A 17,117-nucleotide genomic window follows, 5' to 3' on the forward strand; every position below is an offset into this window, starting at 1 on the left:
CGGTGGAAAACTTGATTTACAGCGTAAGCAGTGTCTTGCCTGTTACAGAGAAGGCACAGTCCATAGCCCACGGTTTTCGAGGCAGTCCCCTTTGAGCACAAGCCCTTAAAGTGTGTTAGAGAGGGACTGGAAGGAAACAGGTTCAGTGAGTTTACTCTAGAGTGAAAGTTTGCACTTGGGCTTTAGTGGGGCCTGGAACGCTACTCGGACCAATGTTGATTGAACTGCAGCCTGTCAGTTCCTTATTAAACCTGCCCAACACGCCTTTTCCCCTCCCTATTCTATTCCTGTCCAGCAGTCCCAATGTGACTTTGCCCTCAGTGTCTCCATCTCTCTCTGAGAGGACAACCCCACCCCACTTCTCAGCCCTCTAAAAGTACATTTGATTTTGATCTGGCTCTGAATGAACCCATTTCCTGATGCAGAGCAACCTCACTACCTCATCAGTACTCAAGTTGCCCACGTGCAGTGTTTCCCCTAATATCACCCTCATCTCAGCCTAGAAATGCTGCCCTGTATCTTATCTTTGATTAGTTTCTATCGGAAATTTTGTTTTTAGGTGCCACTGGATACTGATTTTGGGGCCTTCAGTGTCCATCTGAAGATACAATCTGGGGGACACACTGGTGAGTGTACCAGTACGTTCAATGATGCTCTCTTGGTTACAGACTATATGCTTGCAACCTTTGGTTCATTACCACCCCACCTTGACTGGCATGTGTCTCAGTGAAGTTTGAGTTTCAAGACTGGCCTACCTGCACAATGTAACCACATAGTTGGCTACTAAACCTCTCCTTCAGCCAATTCAACATCTGATCATGTCTGATCAGCTTTGTGTTCTTAGAATTGTGTTTATAACTCTCAGAACCTCTAAGGTAATGTTATGGAAACTGGAAAATGTTGAATGTGAGAGAAGGCAAAGGACATTCCATATGCTAGGTCAGTCAGTAAAATCTGCATCAAGTGAATGGCTAGATCAATTTGCAATGGAGGAATGCTTGGAATGGATTCGATCAATGGCATCGTATGTACATTTGTCATCAGTCATTTAAGCGAGCGAGCATAGCGATCATAATTACATATAATGATTCAAAGAGGAATCAACTTATGTATTAAAAACTACAGTGATTAGCATACAAAAAAAAATATATATCTTGTTTTGAACGATAACTATTGGGGAAAGCCCAGCATCTAAAAAACCGAAGGACACAACTGTAATCCCACAGTTCCAATTTCTCCCCTTGCTGTTGCCAGGAGCAACCAGGCAAGCTTCAAGAAACCGACAACCTTTCCTCTCTCTCCCCCCCTTCTCTCTTTCCATTTAACCCATATCCTCCTTTTCAGGATACCTTCTTTCTTGAACAGATGTGAATCAAAGTATATTTCATGAACTGAGGTGAGGGTTGTCATCTATAAATCAATCATGATACCCACCAAGTCAGAATTAAAGCCCAGCCTTGTGGTACAGACCAGTAACTGAAGTGGAAATGCTCAGTCTGTTTGAAAACTAGTGCGTCTCTTCTAGGTTAATTGACAGCTGCAGACAAGGCCACTGAGTAGTTGATTGGTGGTTACTATACAGTACCAGTCAAAAGTTTGGGACACATCTACCCATTCCAAGGTTTTTCTTTATTTTATTTTTTACTATTTTCTACGTTGTAGAATGATAGTGAAGACATCAAAACTATGAATTAACACATATTAACACACCCTATCTCTGTCAACTGCGTTTATTCTCAGCAAACTTAACATGTAAATATTTGTATGAACATAAGATGTTGAATCTGAGACATAAACTGAACAAGTTTCACAGACATGTGACTAACAGAAATGGAATAATGTGTCCCTGAACAAAATGGGGGTCAAAATCAAAAGTAACAGTCCGTATCTGGTGTGGCCACCAGCTGCATTAAGTAATGCAGTGCATCTCCTCATGGACTGCACCAGATTTGCCAGTTCTTTCGGTGAGATGTTACCCCACTCTTCCACCAAGGCACCTGCAAGTTCCCAGACATTTCTGGGGGGGAATGGCCCTAGCCCTCACCCTGCGATCCAACAGGTCCCAGACGTGCTCAATGGGATTGAGATCCGGGCTCTTCGCTGGCCATGGCAGAACCCTGACATTCCTGTCTTGCAGGAAATCACGCACAGAACGAGCAGTATGGCTGGTGGCATTGTCACGCTGGAGGGTCATGTCAGGATGAGCCTGCAGGAAGGGTACCACATATGAAGGAGGAGGATGTCTTCCCTGTAACGACTGTGTTGAGATTGCCTGCAATGACAACAAGCTCAGTCCGATGAAGCTGTGACACACCGCCCCAGACCATGATGGACTCCACCTCCAAATCGATCCCGCTCCAGAGTACAGGCCTCGGTGTAACGCTCATTCCTTCGACAATAAACGCGAATCCGACCATCACCCCTGGTGAGACAAAACCACAAATCGTCAGTGAAGAGCACTTTTTGCCAGTCCTGACTGGTCCAGCGACGGTGGGTTTGTGCCCATAGGTAACGTTGTTGCCGGTGATGTCTGGTGAGGACCTGCCTTACAACAGGCCTACAAGCCCTCAGTCCAGCCTCTCTCAGCTTATTGTGGACAGTCTGAGCACTGATGGAGGGATTGTGCATTCCTGGTGTATCTCGGGCAGTTGTTGTTGCCATCCTCTACCTGTCCCGCAAGTGTGCTGTTCGGATGTTCCGATCCTGTGCAGGTGTTGTTACACGTGGTCTGCCACTGCGAGGACGATCGGCTGTCCGTCCTGTCTCCCTGTAGCGCTGTCTTAGGCGTCTCACAGTACGGACATTGCAATTTATTGCCCTGGCCACATCTGCAGTCCTCATGCCTCCTTGCAGCATGCCTAAGGCCCATTCACACAGATGGGCAGGGACCCTGGGCATCTTTCTTTTGGTGTTTTTCAGAGTCCGTAGAAAGGCCTCTTTGGTGTCCTAAGTTTTCATAACTGTGACCTTAATTGCCTACCGTCTGTAAGCTGTTTAGTGTCTTAATCTTATGGCTGCAATCCCATTAACGGGATGACATGACAACAGCCAGTGAAAGTGCAGGGCGCCAAATTCAAACAGCAGAAATCTCATAATTAAAATTCCTCAAACATACATGTATCTTATACCATTTTAAAGGTAATCTTGTTGTTAATCCCACCAAAAGTGTCCGATTTCAAATAGGCTTTTCAGCGAAAGCACCACAAACGATTATGTTAGGTTACCACCAACTCACAGAAAAATTCAGCCATTTTTCCAGCCAAAGAGAGGAGTCACAAAAAGCACAAATAGAGATAAAATGAATCACTAACCTTTGATGATCTTCATCAGATGACACTCATAGGACTTCATGTTACAAAATACATATGTCTTGTTCGATTAAGTTCATATTTATATCCAAAAACCTCAGTTTAGATTGGCGCCATGTTCAGAAATGCTTCCAAAATATCCGGAGAAATTGCAGAGCGCCACGTCAAATAACAGAAAAATACTCATCATAAACTTTGATGAAAGATACATGTTTTACATAGAATTAAAGATACACTTGTTCTTAATGTAACCGCTGTGTCAGATTTCAAAAAGCTTTACGGCAAAACACAATATTCAATAATCTGAACACAGCGTTCAGCCACAAAGCAAGCCATACAGTTAACCGCKAAATTGTGCAGTCAACAAAACTTATAAAAAGCATTATAAATCTTCACTTACCTTTGCTGATCTTTGTCGGAATGCACACCCAGGACTCCCACTTCCACAAGAAATGTTCGTTTTGTTCGGTAATGTCCATCATTTATGTCCAAATAGCTATTTTTGTAGCGTGTTTGGTAAACAAATCCAACGTCGGGAAGCGCGTTTACTAAAAGCTGACAATGTCCAAAAGTTCCGTAACAGTCAATAGAAACATGTCAAACGATGTATTGAATCAATCTTTAGAATGTTTTTAACGTAAATCTTGAATAACGTTCCAACCGGAGAATTACATTGACTTCAGATGAGCGATGGAACAGAGCTTCCTCTCATGTGAACGCGCATGGTCAAAGAATGGTCAGGTCATGGCAGACCTGACTAATTCCCCTCTGATTTGGCCCCCCTTCACAGTAGAGGCATCAGACAAGGTTCTACAGACTGTTGACATCTAGTGGAAGCCATAGGAAGTGCAAACTCACCCATATCTCGCTGTGATTTCATTTGGATCTTGGTTGAAAATCGACCAGCCTCAGAATTTCCACTTCCTGTTTGGATTTTTTCTCAGGTTTCTGCCTGCCATATGAGTTCTGTTATACTCACAGACATAATTCAAACAGTTTTAGAAACTTCAGAGTGTTTACTATCCAATACTAATAATAATATGCATATATTAGCAACTATGACTGAGGAGCAGGCCGTTTACTCTGGGCACCTCCGTGCACCTTTCATCCAAGCTACTCAATACTGCCCCTGCAGCCATAGGAAGTTAACGACCGTTCCACAGGTGCATGTTCATTAATTGTTTATGATTTGTTGAACAAGCATGGGAAACAGTGTTTAAACCCTTTACAATGAAGATCTGTGAAGTTATTTGGATTTTTACGAATTATCTTTGAAAGACAGGGTCCTGAAAAAGGTGCATTTCTTTTTTTGCTGAGTTTAGTAACCAAAATAGTGTTAAACAAATCTAAATATATATATTTTTTGAGATTCTTCAAAGTAGCCACTCTTTGCCTTGATGACAGCTTTGCCCACTCTGGTAAAATAGTTTACCATGGTCCCCAGCCATCAATCTGTACGTCTCTGCTCTCTTTGCTTTGTGATTATGTTTTAGCTGTGTTGTTCTAGCCTGCCGACCATAACCGTGGTGGTTGGCTAGGCTAATAGCTAGCTAGCCAGCCAGCCAGCTAATGTTTAGCTAAGATTACTCCATATATCTAACCCTCTTTGATAAGAATTAGATGGTGTTATGTATTTCCAAAACTTTGGTTTACTTTAATGTAGCTGTAAGCTAGGTGTTAATATCAACCTGCAGACTCATGTAGGGCTAACGTTATCAGGCTAGTAGAGCTAACGTTAGCAGGCTAGTTGGCTAGCAACCTTGCAAGTTGATTTGTAACAAATTCCTAAAGTATTTGGTTGTAAATTGGCTGAAAATGTAATTGAAACTAAAAGTCATGAGTGCAAATGATTGGTTTCATTTGAAATTACTGTATTTCTTTTGGAGTTTAAATTCTAGGGAATAGGCTGGCTTGCCGGGTCCTCCATATTACATCACCCCCCGGAAAAATCTTTTCCCGACATGACTTGGGCATTCTTCGGAATTCTGATTGGTTTTATAGAATAAATAACTAATGCAAATCCATATGTTACATGTGGTTGCGTTTGTTACTTACACTTTTTAAAACGGAATTCAACAATATTAAAACATTTATTGAACTTAGTAGGGAATCAACTAAATTTATTAATTAGCCCAAGTTTATCAGAAGACATAAACAGAATGCAATAGTGATTCGTATTTCCTGCAACTTTCTGAGGAGGCAACAAGAATTCCCCGTTTGTGTATGTGCGGTACGCTCCACTTTGTGTAGCCATTAGCGATGATGCTAATGAAAAGTCTTCTGGTAGATAAAGGTTTTCCCAAAAACATTCTCAATTAAATGTTAACTACAAAGTAGCCTATGCTTACCTGGCAGAATAAGATCATGATTATTTGCATCAATCGAGTGGATATTTGTTTTTGCAAACTTCACCATCACGTGTGCTACAAAACACACTAAACAGCCTCATTCTAGGTGTGCACTGGAATGAAATAAACATTTCTCAAACTTTTCCTGGTGTGATTTAAGCATTTTTGTGTACATAGAAAATCCAATTTAGTAGTTTTTCTATTAAAAAAAGGTGATTTTGATAGTAAAAACCTGAAAATATTGGGGGAAATGGAAACCTGGAAAAACAAAACGGAGAAAGGGGATTTTGGGGAGAGAACCAAAATGTAATCAGGCAGAATATATAACAGATTTTATAAGGCCCTACTTTAGGCGCAGATCTAGGATCAGTTTACCCTGCCCAAGCTTAACCTTAAAATGCAGAGCTGCTTTTGTACTTCATTCATTCACTCATTCACAGATCTCCCTTCCTGTCTGTCTGCCATCCTCTTTCATTCATCTGTACCGAAGGAAAGCCACCTGTTTACTGATCAGTTTGGTAGCATCGTACCAGAGGTGTTTGTGCAGTTCGAGGAATAGGACACCTGACCCCAGATCAGTGTTTTTGATTAGTAACTTCCAGAAAGGACCACGCCAGGCTAATTCTCACTTTCTCTTGCCCTGCCCCTGTTAGTTTCCTGTCCCCTTTAATGCACTTTTCTCTGCTCTTCGAATGGCTCATAAATTACTAATGAAAGGCAACACACTACACTGGCTCCTTCACCACTGGCTGGCAGGTAGAGGAGTGCTCAGCCCTGGCTCCTGACTAGGGGATGAAGAGGGGAGCCTTTAACCATCATCATACAGGTGACCTGCCAGCCAGGGATATAAGGTGAAATGGTTAGTGGTTGTTATCCTAAACTTGTCCCGTAATGAACAGTTTTGATTTATATTATAGCTCCTTGAGAACTGTATGTAGGCCTACTACTGTGGATTGTTGCAGATCTGTTGATTGTCTTCATGAATCCTGAATAAATTCCAAAAAGCTTACCACCCTGCCACAGGTCACTGCTTCCCTCCACAATTTCAGAAAGTTGTCTCTTGAGGAGGCGCTGGGTCATTTCCAGTATGTAGGTGTATTTACACTATATATGGGTGTGCATGGGGTCATTGGGGTGGTTGATTTAGTGTTTGTGTTTTTATGTTTATGAGTGGTTTATTAAGCATGACGCCATGTTCCCCTGCCCTTGTTTGTGTAGTGGTAGGCACAGTGGCCTTTCTGAACAGTGCTGGGCCTGTTGGAGAGCTGACGGTGTGGTGGACAGGGCCCTGGGTGTGTGCCCTCCCTGAGGTGAGTCACTGCTGGGCTAAGCCTGGCTGGTCTGGGGCTCCAGTCTGTCCATTTGCCTGTACWGGAGGTAGTGGACTGGAGAAATGAAATGTTGTTCAACCCTGGGTCTGAATACTCACAGAATYTGAYGGGCAGGCTTTTGCTTAAGCCCAGCACTAACACAACTGACTCAACTAATCAATATATCACCAAAACCTTTTTTTATTTTAATGTGTTAGTACTCATCTGGAACAAAAGCCTGCACACCTTTGGTTCCTACTAACCAGGATGGAAGAACTCTGGACTTGAGGGAGCAAATCCACTCATCACAGTCAATATCTCACTGTCACTCTGAGAGGGCCAGACTTTTATGTTGTTGCCAGAGCAGTCCATAATCACTCTAAGTGTAAGGTGGACTCTGTAATCATTGGATCTTGTGGACAACCACAGATGCTAGTTGATCTGTAGCAKAGCTCCCTCCCAACTGAACAGGTAAATTATGGCTGGTTAGTTTTTAGGTTAGTATTCACTTTGAATGTTGATCAGATTTATGGTTAGAAAACGTTTAACATCACTATGACTAGGGCGGACAAAATGAACGTGACCTCCTGGCTAGGGCCCTAATCATGACACTTTTCAGTCCGTAACGGGTGCTTGTTTACTTATGTTATAACCAACTTTGTCAGAGGCTCTGTGGTCTACTTCCATGTTGCTGAAAAACCATCCTGTGGAAAAAGCCACGGGATTGTTTTTCAATACCGTTAACTATTTATTTATTTATACGTTTTTTAAGTAAATACCTGCAGTCAACTTGTGCAATACATTAGAGAAAGATCATTGCGTTCTTCATTTCACCTGTCATGTTATTATGAAGATTATGGTAGTCCCCAGTCACGTGGTGTTTGTTTACAAGCACACAATAACTAGAGACTGAAGCCTTGTGAGTCACTCACTGTTGTGCAGCATGCGCCAGGTGATCTAATTACAGTATGGAATTCACAACTAAATGTTTGCTAGCCAGATATCTTTTAACTATTAAGCTTACTGTCTAAAATGTGCTAAATGCTCTGCAGTTGTGCATTTGGTTTGCTATTTAGTAGCTAGTTAGTGTCTTCCAAAATCAAGCATTCGCTTGGTAACAGCAGAGAATCCCCTTCTGGTTTAAGAGCCTTGCTGGCAAAAATTTGATTTGTGCTTTCAGCAAACGGTGACTATAATGTTTTAGTTACTTGTATAGTTTAGGTCAGAAACTGTACAAAATGTTCGCAATGCGCTCGATAGCATTCTCTATGGGATTTTACATGTTAGTCTGTAATCCGAAGGTTAGCAATGCTATCAGTGTGGTTTGAAAACAGCGGCCTTTGTGTTCAGTGCCGATATTACCGAATTACATGGCACACGGTCAGTGTGAAGGTACACTATATATAAAAAAGTATGTGGACAAACCTTCAAATTAGTGGATTTGGGCTATTTCAGCCACACCCATTACTGACAGGTCTATAAAATAGAGCACACAGCCATGCAATCTCCATAGACAAACAGTAGTAGAATGGCCAGTACTGAAGAGCTCAGTGACTTTCAATGTGGTACCGTCAAAGGATACCACATTTCCAACATGTCAGTTGGTCAGATTTCTGCCCTGCTAAAGCTGCCCCGGTCAACTGTAAGTGCTGTTATTGTGAAGTGGAAACGTCTAGGAGCAACACCGGCTCAGCCGCGAAGTGGTAGTCCACAAAAAAACACAGAACGGGACCGCCAAGTGCTGAAGCCCATAGCTCGTAAAAATTGTCTGTCCTTGGTTGCAACACTCACTACCGAGTTCCAAACTGCCTCTGGAAGCAACGTCAGCATAATAACTGTTTGTCGGGAGCTTCAAGAAATGGTTTTCTATGGCTGTGCAGCCGCAGAGAAGCCTAAAACTACAATGTGCAATGCCAAGCGTCGGCTGGAGTGGTGTAAAGCTCGCCGCCATTGGACTCTGGAGCAGTGGAAATGTGTTCTCTGGAGGGATGAATCYCGCTTCACCATCTGGCGAATCTGGGTTTGGGGGATGCCAGGAGAACGCTACCTGCCACAATGCATAGTGCCAACTGTAAAGTTTGGTGGGTCTGAGATTTGAACCAGCAACCTTTCAGTTACAGGCCCAAAGCTCTAACCACTAGGCTAACTGCCACCCTGGGATGATTTGGAACGCCAACTGCGAGCCAGGCCTAATCGCCCAACATCTGTGCCCCACCTCACTAATACTCTTGTGGCTGAATGGAAGCAAGTCCCCGCAGCAATGTTCCAACATCTAGTGGAAAGCCTTCCCAGAAAAGTGGAGGCTGTTATAGCAGCAACTCCATATTAATGCCCATGATTTTGGAATAATACTTTTGGTCATGTAGTGTATGACAATCTGGATACCGCCCAAGCCTAGTGAACATGTTATTGATGCACCAGGAAGATGCAGAACGGTGTGAGAGAGGTGMGTGGGTGTGTGAGAAATGCATGTTTCTGTGTGTGTGTTTGCAGTGAGCGGCTGCTCTCCTTGGTGCTGCTTTTTGCTCGGCAGTCTGCTGACCTGCTTAACTCAGCTGAGAGGGAGCTGATGGAGAAGGAGACAGAGAGACACTGAAAAGCAAGGTAACAGAGGAAGAAAATAAATAAGGAGATGAATCAAGTTAAGTGCAAAGGTGTTTTCAAGGAGAAAGACGACAACATTATAGCATGTCAAGATAAGAAAGTGTAGGTAGCTACTGTATGTCAGTGTGGGGGAGGGAAGAGGGACAGCAGCTCTTAAAATAGACCTTACTACTTCATCACTTAAGCAAGCCTTGATCCGTGCCTGTACTGTACTAGATTATCCTCCTATGAATAAAAACATCTCTTCATTATGCATATTTTATATATGATGAGCTTTATAGATTTGTCTTATGACGGGGAGGGGAGAGCGTACAGAGACACAAAACTTGACTGATGGATTGGTTAATGACTGTTCTGCTGTAACTTTTGTACATTTCCATGTGACCCAAGGCTTGGAATTCAATCAAACCCACCAAAGCAATGTTTACATTGTTTGTTTACAAACTACTATCCCTGTACTCACCTAAACTGAAAACTGAAAGTATATGGTCATTTCCATATAAAAGGACCCGTGAGCATTAACATGTGAAGTTCATAGGAGCATTTCAAATGAAAGCTGAGTCTACTTTTTAGAAAGTAAGGCATATATTCACTTTTTCAACCATATACCACCCTAAAAATTAGGGATCGGCTTTGATTTCTGGTCAAATAGACGGAAAATGGGTCTTCAACAATATCTATCAGAAAGTCTTAAAAGGTATTGGAAATGCATCAAAACACAATGTGAAAGTAAAGACCCCTGCCAACTTATATTTTATTTAACCATTATTTAACTAATTAATATCAGCACTTATATTTTGTTTTGGAGAAATTATTTACCTTCTGTGAATTTAAGAAACCTTGCCTTGTGCGTTTTTGGTAACGGAATTACATCTGTGTAAGATATTTTCAAATTTCTCTCCCTCTTGAGGAAGGATAATTAAAGTTCACGGCACCAAACCACAGTTGGGTCACCTGCTACTGTTCTCCCTTCCACTGGCATACTGTTATTCAGCTCAGCTCAGAACAGTCATTTTATCTTTCTGTCGTCTGGTGATCAACGCAAGACTGTGAAAACAGTCTGGACAACCCTTCCCTTGCACTCTCTGTCTCTTCTCTCTGTCTCTCCAGATGTCACCTCTCCCAGCCCTTACTGACACCTACCATGTTTCCATCTACTGTAACAAGCATCCTCGCCCACTCATCACCGACAAATACCGGATGTCCATCGACGTTGAAAAGTAGTTGAAATTTGGCCTCCCTGGCCAGACCAAATCTGAGTTTGGACAGCACAGTAGAAAGCAGGAAAGAAAAGTACACTACTGTACAGTATAGTACAGTAGCGCACACTACTATAAACTCTACTGTACTCTAGTGTGCTCTACTTTGCTGTACTGTAATGTCCAAACTTGCGAAGCATAGAAATCTATGATTGTTTCAGATTTGTTCTGGTCCGGACAAAACATATGTGGCCTTGTTTAGGGCCGGAACTCATTACAATAATATGCAAAAGAGGGATATTGCATATTTCTACCTTTGTGTATCTATTCAGGATACATCCCCATGCAGGGGTTCAGTGTTAACGCTCAATTCAGATTTTTCACGCAGAACATTTTTTATATATTTTTTTCTTGCTGTGTTTTATAAACACAGATCTAATATGCTTATTGTCATTTCTGCTCAGCATCAGACTAATTTTGTGCTTCAGTTGCACTTTTCCACTCGGATGTGAAGTCACGAACAGGCTTTCAATCAGCAGACGGCGCTCTAGCTGGTGTGTAGCAATTTATCTCCGGTACTTTTCTCGGTGTAGCCTACTTTTCTCCAGTAAAATGCAAGATTAACTTCAAACAAAACATTAGAATGTATCTGGCTACATTATTTCTATGATTAACATTAGAAATATTATGACCATGCATAGTTTTTGCAAAAGAAACCTTGCTTTTTCATTGTACGCTCATTTACTTGTGTGGCTGCTATCCTAACACCGTACCAAACCGGCCGGCGCACCAAACGCGATTACGACACGCAGGTTAAAATATCAAAACAAACTCTGAACCAATTGGATTAATTTGTGGACAGGTCTAAAAACATTAAACATTTATGGCAATTTAGCTAGCTAGCTTGCCGTTACTAGCTAATTTGACCTATTTAGCTAGCTTGCTGTTGCTAGCTAATTTGTCCTGGGATATAAACGTTGAGTTGTTACTTTACCTGAAATGCACAAGGTCCTCTACGCCAACAATTAATCCACACAAAATGTTCAACCGAATCGTTTCTAGTCATCTCTCCTCCTTCCAGGTCTTTTCTTCTTTGGACTTTATATAGCGATTGGTATCTAACTTTCATTGTTACCATGACAACCGACCGAACTCAGATCTTTCAATCACCCACGTGGGTATAACCAATGAGGAGATGGCACGTGGGTATCTGCTTCTATAAACCAATGAGGAGATGGGAGAGGCAGGACTTGCACCGCTTTGAGAGTCACAAATAGAACTTTCTTCTATTTTAGCACTTGGCAACGCAGACGCTCGTTGGCGCACCCGAGCAGTGTGGGTGCAATAATTGAATAACGCATGTTTTAAATTTATTTTGCAGTGCACGCGACGCGAGCGGTGTGGTCAGAATGTAATAGCGTTGCACTTCTGTTGTCATCTGAAGAAAAGAGCTTAATTTTCAGCAGAATGTTTTGAACTAATGTATTTCTGTGAAGAAAAACTATAGGAAAACACGCCCCTGATCACTCTGTTGAAGCAAAAAAAACACTGACTTTCAATATAAAACGTAGGTGAAATGGTTTAAAACATAGATTGTTTTTATGGTCTGCGTTTTGAAAATGCTTATTTCTGAACTATAACGTGACCCCAGCCATGAATAGAATGATATTCATATCCATAATTATGCACTTCTGAATATTACAGGTCAAGGACACATGATGTAAATCCACTTTACCCACTGTATTTCAATAACCAAAATGTATATTTTTTTCAAACTCAAGGGGTCATGTCATAGCTGACACCCATTATTTCTGCAGACATCATTGGTTCTTAATTCTGAGTTTTTGGAAAACATAGTCACACAAAAACAGAAAGGTAAAAAAAGAAAATTTGAAAATTGCATCTGCACGGTTCTTCCAGTAAATGCGTTTTAGTGAAATTTTATTTTAAATTGTTCAAAGTAGTCCTTATGCATAGTTGTATGGTTTGTTAAACTTTGAAATGTTTTTTTTGGTTAGCATACATTTTAGAATTAAACATCTGAGTCAAAGTGTAATTCCTTTACCGTGGTAATTCCCATCTACAAAAAAGCTGTGTCTACAAAACAGCTAATGTGTAGGCTAAATACACCATTGCAGATTTGATTGAGCCATAACTTCTTTACTTTGATGGTTTACCTGGAATGTATTGCTGCTGTGGATGACTGGGCACTTGTGGAATGCACTGTACTGTATTAGTTAATGATAGGTTGGTGTATGAAGGACAGGATTGTGGCCTCTTATCCCCGCAGGTTCACATATTGCTCTTGTACTCTTACAGTGCATTCGGAAAGTATTCAGACCCCTTCACCTTTCCCAAATTTTGTTACGTTACAGCCTTGTTCTAAAATGGATTACATAAAAATGTTCCTCATCAATCTACATACAATACCCATAATGACAAAAAGAAAACAGGTTCTTATACATTTTTGCTAATTTATTTAAAAAAAGATACCTTATTTACATAAGTATTCAGACCCTTTGCTATGAGACATGAAATTGAGCTCAGTTGCATCCTGTTTCCATTGATCATCCTTGAGATCGTTCTACAATATGATTGGAGTCCACCTGTGGTAAATTCGATTGAACATGATTTGGAAAGGCACACACCTGTCTATATAAGGTCCCACAGTTGACAGTGCATGTCAGAGCAAAAACCAAGCCATGAGTTTGATGGAATTGTCTGTAGAGGCTTGTGTCGAGGCATAGATCTGGGGAAGGGTACCAAAAACTTTCTGCAGCATTGAAGGTCCCCAAGAACACAGCGGCCTCCATCATTCTTAAATGGAAGAAGTTTGGAACCACCAAGACTCTTCCTAGAGCTGGCTGCCCGGCCAAACTGAGCAATCGGGGGAYAAGGGCTTTGGTCAGGGAGGTGACCAAGAACCTGATGGTCACTCTGACAGAGCCCCAGAGTTCCTCTGTGGAGATGGGAGAACCTTCCAGAAGGACAACCATCTCTGTAGCACTCCACCAATCAGGCCTTTATGGTAGAGTGGCCAGACGAAAGCCAAAAGGCACCTAAAGAACTCTCGGATCATCAGAAACAAGATTCTCTGGTCTGATGAAACCAAGATTGAACTCTTTGTCCTGAGTGTCAAGTCTGGAGGAAATCAGGCATTGCTCATCACCTGGTCAATACCATCCCTACGGTGAGGCATGGTGGTGGCAGCACCATGCTGTGGGGATGTTTTTCAGTGGCAGGGAGACTAGTCAGGATCGAGGGAAAGATGAACAGAGCAAAGTACAGAGAGATCCTTGATGAAAACCTGCTCCAGAGCACTCAGGACCTCAGACTGGGGTGAAGGTTCACCTTCCAACAAGACAATGATCCTAAGCACACAGCCAATGCAGGAGTGGCTTTGGGACAAGTCTCTGAATGTCGTTGAGTGGCCCAACCAGAGCCCAAACTTGAACCTGATCGAACATCTCTGGAGAGACCTGAAAATGTCTGTGCAGCAACGCTCCCCATCCAACCTGACAGAGCTTGAGAGGATCTGTAGAGACGAATGGGAGAAATACAGGTGTGCCAAGCTTGTAGCGTCATACCCAAGAATACTTGAGGTTAGTAAAGTAAAGCGGGCGGGTCTGAATACTTATATAATTGGGATATTATATTTTATAATTTATTTTTTTACATTTGCAAATAAAAATAACCAGTCTTTGCTTTGTTATCGTGTATTGTATGTACATTGGTGAGGAAAATAATACATTTAATCAATTTTAGAATAAGGCTGTAACATAACAAAATGTAGAAAAAGTGCAGGGGTCTGAATATTTTCCGAATGCACTGTGTGTGAATGCCCAGGTCCTTGCTATCCAGAATTAGAATATTACATAAAATCCATGATGTCTCCTTTGACCAGCCGTCTGAATATTGAGACCCATAAGTTATAGCTAGAGTTAAAGCTCCCAGCATGCAACAAACACATCTTTCATCAGAGATGACCCTCGAAGCACCGTCTGTGTACCGCTATCACATTGTCTATGGGGAAAGTTTACGAGAGAGGAAGGGGTATCAGGTGGTCCGTTTGACTATAGGTAGTAGGCCTACTTGTTTTGTTACTATCACTTTAATGCTGTTGCTAAGGAAGTATCCATCCACACAGTAGCTTGCTTGTTGTGAATATTGTCCATTCACATCTCCCACAGCAGGGTGTTTCACTGACGCAGGTCAGGTCCTGTTTAAGGGCAAACTCCACAAGAGTGAACCCTCTTCATTCCATGGAGTATCTCTTACCTCTTACTCTCTCTTAACGTCTCTCCTTGTGCCCTTCTCTCCCACTCTCTATGTCTACCTCATCTCACTCACCCTCTTTTCCTTTCTCCCCTACCTTCTTCAGCTTGCTCTCGCTCCCACCTCCCTCCACCTTTCTACCTCTTCCTTTCTTATTCCACCCTCAGCTCTGTTTCTCTACCCCTCTCTCTTTGTTTTCATTCAGCCTCAAATTTTGAGAATTGATTTGGCCCACCGGGTTTCGGGCTTGCCGTGCTGTGTAAAATAAAACATTTAAATAATAATTCTGTGTGTCTGCATACATTTTACTACTGCGCTCTCTCAGCAGCTGCAGCCACTAGCGGCACCAGGATTCCAATATTGTCTGGGCTAGAGAACTTTGGCCATGATGAAACAAATTTTTCTGGGGATTTCAATGTTTCAAATTGCATTACGAATATGCTGGAGTGTACTCGGGAGAATGATGATCCACAAGACCATGACTGGCAGCGCATCTCAGAATTAGGAGAAACCCATATTCCAATGGCATCTGTTAACACCGATACATCCTAAGAAATTACACCCTATGACTGCCCTGCTACTGTGCCTTGCTGGACCTTGTAAACTATCGAAAGTAGACCCAAAACTGATAAATGTTTTCCGAATCAGGCATAGGCTTCATGCAGTTATTTTGGAATAAAACATGCATTCATGTTTGGCAGAAAATCCATTTATTGTTTAATTATTAAAAGCTCACGTTTTATTTTATTTTCAAAAGAAAATGGTTAATGCACTTGATTTATGCTACATAATTGAATACTAAATGTTTCTGATCAGTGATAGATGAACAAATGAAAAAATGAGCTACCACCTCCACTTGTTTGCCCAGCCATGTAGAGATCAATTAGTTAAACCAAATCACATAGATTGATTGTCAGACAAGTCACAGGCTTTTGTTTGGGAGTAGGACAGGCTGCTACTATGCGAGTGAAGAACAAAATCTACTTGTTAAGCTACATAAAATGAGGGATGCACGATATATCGGTGAGCATATCGGAATCGGCCGATATTAGCTAAAAATGCCAACATCGGCATCGGCTCGATGTCTCGTTTAACGCTGATGTGCAAAACCGATGTCAAAGCTGACGTGGATACCTATATAACATAAGTAGATGACGTAATAACGCCACAAAAAATACAGCGCTACACAGAACAAAATCATAAAAATACTAAGTGCACTTCCACTAACTAAACAAGTTCAAGTCGAGCAGTCGTATGAAAGAGTTATAAAATTTCAGCGAGACAACTCAAAGGCGAAATCCATTAACGCCAAGATTATGGAATTCATTGCCCTTGACAATCAACCGTCCTCTGTCGTGGATGATGTTGGCTTTCGCCAACTGGTCGAGCCCCGGTACACACTATTTTTCAGATGTTGCCCCACCGGAGTTACACAGTATTGTTGAAACGTACATCTATGAGCTACTTGCTATGGGCGTCACTGCTATTAGCTTCACGACTGACGATGTCAGCCCGATGAGCATGCTGAGTCTGACAGCACAGTGGGTCAATGAAGATTTCGTACTGAGGAAAGCTGTTTTGCATGCTCAAGAATGTGCTGGTTCTCATACTGCTGCTGCTGCCATTTCAATGGCATTTGAGAACATGTTTGTAACTTGGAAACATGAACACACTCCTAGCGCCATTTGAACAATTGACTCAAGAAATAAGCTAATCAACTGCGTCTGCATCAGACGTGATACCCTCTGTCATGGCATTGAAATGCCTACTCAACAAAAACTCCCGACACAGACCGGGGGTTAAAACCGTTCAAAAGTACTCCAGGCTGTGAACAAGCGATTAGGTGGCATTCTCTCTGAGCCTCTTAACTGTGTCGCCACCATGCTCGATGCTAGGTACAAGGACCGCTACTTCGATGCAGACCAGAAGCACGGTTTACGTGAAATGTTACACACAGCTGGACAAGATGGAAATGGACACAGTGACAGTGCACACCGAGGAAGAGGCCACGGACAGACGGAGCTGAAACTTCACTGCTTGACATGTATGATGAAATCCTGGTTGAGAATGAAC

This window comes from Salvelinus sp. IW2-2015, linkage group LG6.1 (genome assembly GCF_002910315.2).
Source record: "Salvelinus sp. IW2-2015 linkage group LG6.1, ASM291031v2, whole genome shotgun sequence".
Lineage (NCBI taxonomy): Eukaryota > Metazoa > Chordata > Actinopteri > Salmoniformes > Salmonidae > Salvelinus > Salvelinus sp. IW2-2015.